The following is a 6464-nucleotide window of genomic DNA, read 5'->3' on the forward strand; positions in this document are numbered from 1 at the left end:
TGATGACTTCCAGATTTTGGGGAAATAATAGATGTTGATTTGTTTTATTTAATGAGTTTAAGTCTTCCGCATTATTTTCTGTTGATATATGTTAAAATGATAAGGGTTAGATTGGTTGGTTCGCTCACATAGGAGGGTAAATGTGGGTGCCAGTCGCGGCTCGGTTTTGGGTCGTGACACATACCTCAATCATTGGTTACTTATTGCCAATTGATTGAGGCAATTATACATACCTATGCGTGCAACAAGAGAAAATAATAATGTACTGGTTCCTTCATTTCTTTTTCGAATATTTCTTTTTTTACATATATAATTATCCTAACTTGATTAATAAATGTAATTAAGTTTACGGGTAATAATATTTAGTTTCTACATTTATGTGGGTTTGAATATTGGTATAATGAATGGAAAATATGTTTAGTATGTAAAGTTTGTGATTGGAATATGGTGTAGGGTTGGCTGCCACTGGTTTATTAATCACTGGCTTCAAACGCTTAATATTAATATTGTGGTATCGTATTATAAGTTATATTTCGATATACTGAGATAGGTAATTGAATATAAGGTGTATTATATTGATTTAATATCATTAAGGTTATTCTCCTTAGGTTTGAACTTTAGAAAATTAATTATAGAATTAGGTCAGTTTTGGGTCTAAGGCTATACATATGATAATATGAGTGTGTATAGGATTGTTAACTTACAAATTATGCATATACACTTGATAGATTGGAAAGGTTTGGAAGCATTGAGGAAAGAAAAAGTATTGGAGAAGTAGTTTGTTGACTTCGGTTCTTCGGTGGAGGTAGGTTATGGTTTATGCTAGTTGAGAGTAAACTCTTAATAGTGATTGATATGCATTGAATGATATTGTGAAGTTCTCCATCTACTTGACTGTGTGATTGTGTGATTTGGTTGTGTGGTTTGTGATAGGTCTGAAATCCTAAGACCGTGAAATTTATAATTTTGAACCTCTTATCGAAATGATTCCTTGAATAAAGAAGGCTTGATGAAATATTATCAATGAATTGAAAGAGGTGATAATAAATGATAAATCAATGGTATTATTGGATCGAAGTGTCACGTTCCGACACAGTATAATTGGATTGGAGTGTCACGTTTCGACACAGTATTTTTGGATCGGAGTGTCACATTCCGACACGGTATAATTGGATCGGAGTGTCACGTCCCGACACAGTATGATTGGATCGGAGTGTCACGTTCCGACACGATAATATTAAAGGAAAATCATATTGCATTAACGGAATTACTGAACCTCAAAGAACTCAATTTCCCCAAATGGTTTAGTTGGAGGCATGAGTCCTCATGGATGATCTTGATATTGTTGACCCTTGTTCATGTTGTTTGTTTATTATCACATGTTAAGTGCTATAGTTAAGTTCATACTATTATTCATTGTATATTAGTTTCTATTTTGGGTTGGCCGATGATACCTACTCAGTACATGTTGTCCCGTACTGAGCCCTACTTGTGTTTCTCTTTGTTTCCTTTTATGAAACGCAGCGAGTGTACCAATGACTTCAAATTGCCCTCAGCTCTAGCCAGTCTCCCGCATAGCAGGTTCCAGGAGCTGGTGTTGAATTCTCTCGGTCATGACATAATGTCCTATACTTTCTGACACATACCATTTTATTCTTCTATTTTGGTGTATTTGATATTTTTAGACTTAGTAGTGGAGATTAAATGTCCTTGATGTGATGACTTTCAGGTTTTGGGAAATGATATTTAGTAAGATTTTGAGTTTCCGCGTTATCTTTGTATTTTGTAATTTAGGTTAAATTGGTTGGTTCACCCACTTAGTAGGTTAAGTGTGGGTGCCACTCACGACTCGTTTTAGGTCGTGACAATAACAAATCCGATCGAGCGGGTACATAAAACTTAGGAATTCTATTTTTTTTTCATATATTCACTAAATGTGGTAGAAGGAAACTTTGAAGCTTTAACCTTGAAGTTGTCTTGAACCTCTTCCACATGTTCGGGAGCTCATACAATAATACTTCTATAGTAAAAACTAACTAATATTTATTGTTCAAATGAATGATGAATTTAAATGTATATGACGTGGATTTAATTGATACACATTCTTACCTTAAATTCATTGAACATCTTTCCCATGTTGTTAATTGGAATCGAACCCAGTGTCGGGTACACACCATTATACTGAGTACCGATGCACTTTAAAATAATCTTTGTCATACCTACATCCGGACGTAAGCTGAAATATGAGTTCATTCACAAAGAATGGTAAACAAAAAAAATCAATCAATTAATTATAATATAAATAGACAAATGAAAGCTGAATCATAATTAAATAATTATTATATCCTACCGGCTCGATGACACGTCTCCGAAAATTGTCTCTACAAATAGATAAGTCTAATCAGTTTAGTTTTAGTTTAATTCCAACACCAAATAAATCACATTACATAACTCAACTTATTAAAACAACTTAACAACTTTCTAAGTCTAATTAGTTTAGTTTTAACTTAATTCCAACACTATATTTACCAATTTAACTTATTAAACAACTTAACAACTTTCTAAGTCTAATTAGTTTAGTTTTAACATAATTCAAACACTTTATTTACCAACTAAATCACATTACATATTTTAACTTATTTGAAGAATTTGACAACTTATAAGTCTAATTAGTTTAGTTTTAATTTATTTCAACATTATATTCACCAATTTAACTTACTAAAACAACTTAACAACTTTCTAAGTCTAATTCGTTCATTTTTAACTTAATTCCCAACCCTATTTTCACCAAATTAATTTATTAAAAAAATAGTAACTTTCTAAGTCTAATTAGCTTAGTTATAATTAAATTCCAACACTATATGCGCCAACTAAATTAAATTACATACTTTAACTTATTAAAACAACTTAATAACTTTCTAATTCTAATTAGTTTAGTTTTAATTTAATTCCAACGCTATATTCACCAATTTTACTTATTCAACAACATAACAACTTTCTAAGTCAAATTAATTTAGTTTTAGCTTAATTCCAACACTTTATTCACCAACTAAATCACATTACAGATTTTAACTAATTAAAATGACTTAACAACTTTCTAAGTCTAATTTGTTTAGTTTTAACATCATTGCAACACTATATTTATCAATTTAACTTATCAAACAACTAACGACCTTTCTAAGTCAAATTAGTTTAGCTTTAACTTCATTCCAACACTTCATTCACCAACTAAATCACATTACATATTTTAACTTATTTAAAGAATTTAACAACTTACAAGTCTAATTTATTTAGTTTTAACTTAATTCCAACACTATATTCACCAACTTAACTTATTAATCAACTTAACAACTTTCTAAGTCTAATTAGTTTAGTTTTAGTTTAATTCCAACACTTTTTTCACCAACTAAATCACATTACATATTTTAACTTATTTGAAGAATTTAACAACTTATAAGTCTTATTAGTTTAGTTTTATCTTAATTCCAATACTATATTCACCAATTTAACTTATTAAACAACTTAACAACTTTCTAAGTCTAATTAGTTTACTTTTAACTAAATTCCAACAATTTATTCACCAATTAAATCACATTACATATGTTAACTAATTAAAACAACTTAAACTATCTAAGTCTAATTAGTTTAGTTTTAACTTAATTTAAACACTATATTCATCAATTTAACTTATTAAACAACTTAATGACTTTATAAGTCTAATTGGATTAATTTTAACGTAAGTCCAATACTATATAAACCAATTAAATTATATTACGTATTTTAACTTATTAAAACAACTTGACAACTTTCTAAGTCTAATTAGTTTAGTTTTAACGTCATTCCAATATTTTATTCACCAACTAAATCACATTACATATTTTAACTTAATAAGACAACATAAAAACTTTCTAATTCTAATTAGTTTAGTTTCAACTTAATTCAGAAACTATATTCACCAATATAACTTATTAAACAACTTAATAACTTTCTAAGTCTACTTAGTTTAGTTTTAACTTAATTCCAACACTTCATTCACCATCTAAATCACATTACATATTTCAACTTATTAAACAACTTAAAAACTTTCTAAGTCTAATTTGTTTAGTTTTAACTTACTTCCAAAAATATATTCACAAATTAATTTATTAAACAACATAACAATTGTCTATGTCTAATTAATTTAGCTTTAACTTAACAACTTAACTAGTGTCGGTACTCATTCTTAACAAACTGATTATTCTTAAATTGAATCTAAAAAGTGTCAACACTAGATGGAGAAAATAATTTTGTTATCAATAGGATCAACTAGTGTGGGTACTTATGCTTAACAAATATATTATTTCTAAATTTAAAGCTAAGTGTCAACACTAGATGGACACAAATCGATCTTGCAAGAAAATATGATTTTGTCGTCAATAGGATCAACTATTGTTGATACTTATGCTGAAAAAATATTATTTCTAATATAAAGTTTAGTGTCAACACTAGATGGACACAAATCGATCTTGCAAGAAAATCAATTTTGTCATCAATAGGATCAACTAGTGTTGATACTTATGCTTAACAAATATATTTTTTTCTATATTTAAAAAAAGTGTCAACACTAGATGAACACAAATCTATCTTGTAAGAAAATCAATTTGTCATGAATAGGATCAACTAGTGTTAGTACTTATGCTTATCAAACACTCGACGGAAACCAAAAAATTATCACATATTTAAAACTAATTATCAATATTAGATGGATACAAACACATATCGAAAATAATTGTACTTTAACTATAGAAATTCAGAATTACCAAACCTAATCTCCTAGTTTGATTAAAGGAGTATAATCTTGTATCAACTTTTTTATATGTTGAGCTTTCTGAGTGACCTAGCAGGAAATCAAGGAAAGAAGTTAACACTAGAAAAATAAAACTTGAACTTATTTACACGCACATGTTACATACAAGAAGATCAAGTAGGGCATGAAGTCTACCTTAATAATAACACTTCAAGAACTTCAATAAACAAATTATAATTGAAAAGTAAATCTTTTTCATACAAGAAATGTCAAATACTTCTAGCTAGTCAATCTTTATCACACGATTATGATTTTATGCTGATTAGCTAATTTTGAGACACTTCAACTAAATGGAAACAAAAAAGATTTGTTATGGAGGTTCTAAGAATTCACCTTGAGTTAAAAATAATGGAGATGGAGTCGACCCACTGCTGTGCGCGTACGTGATGGAGGCGTCGATGGCAATGGATGCGGCACAATCTCCAACTGCTGAGGCACGACCCACTGTTGCGCGTGACCTACAGATGGGGTGGGTTTGATCGTCGCCGCCTGTACGAGAAGATGGCGTGGGTGGGTGGCGCCAGTCGGAGAAGATGGTGCGGGTGGCACCGGTCGAGCAGGGTGGGTGGGTGGCGATCGGGGTGGGTTCAATGAGAGAGGAGTGAGAGAGAGATATATTTTGACTTAAGGTTTTGATATTATCCTTCATTTTTTTAAGAGAAGTATCTAATTTACCGACAACGGGATGTCAGTATTTTTTAAAATAATTAATTTACCAACCGCGGAATGTCGGTATTTTTAAAAATAATTATCTATACTTAACAATATTTAACAAATACTGACATCATGTATTCATTATTATTTAAATAAAATAATAATTTAAACATACCAACCTCTTTGTGTCGGCATTTATTAATTTATATTAATTTTAATATATAATTAATAGAAGTTTAATTTAATAAATTTAATTTATCGATCAAGTTAATTTTATAAATTTAAATTATATACCTCCTAATTATATAAATTTAATTTTATCGATCCATAGAAGTTTATCAATATCAAATCTAATATATAAATCTCCTTAAATTGATCAGTGATATTTCTTTAATTGATAATGTATTTCAAATTTAATTAATTAACATATTTCATACTTAGATGAAGTATCCTTTGCATGCCATCCTAATTAGATAGTGATCAGTACAGTTTGCATACATTCAAGATCGAAAGTATATATATATAATAATACCATCTCGCATTTCATACTCAAATGGATTACATGTTTGTAACGACCTGTTTAGTCGTTTTGAGCAGTAGAGTTTATTCTGGCAATAACTGTCTAGATCGACGGATCCCACGACGGACCGTCGAGGGGATCTCATTCCAGAACACTTAGATTCTGAAAATTTGGGTACTGAGGACAACTCTCTGAACTTCGCGACGACATGGCTGGACGGAACGTCGTGGGCACGAAGGACCGTCACAGACCCTTTAGTGAAATTTAGTCTCTGAACTTTGTGACGAAAGCAGCAGGACGGACCGTCGCAGGCACGACGGGCCGTCACAGGCTGCGTAACCCTGACTGGGTCTGATTTCTGTTAAATGTTTTAAGGGGCGTTTTGGACTATTCCTGCTTATAATTATAAAGTTAGTGGTTTAATGTTAATAATTCAATTACTTG

This window comes from Solanum pennellii, chromosome 10 (genome assembly GCF_001406875.1).
Source record: "Solanum pennellii chromosome 10, SPENNV200".
Taxonomy (NCBI): domain Eukaryota; kingdom Viridiplantae; phylum Streptophyta; class Magnoliopsida; order Solanales; family Solanaceae; genus Solanum; species Solanum pennellii.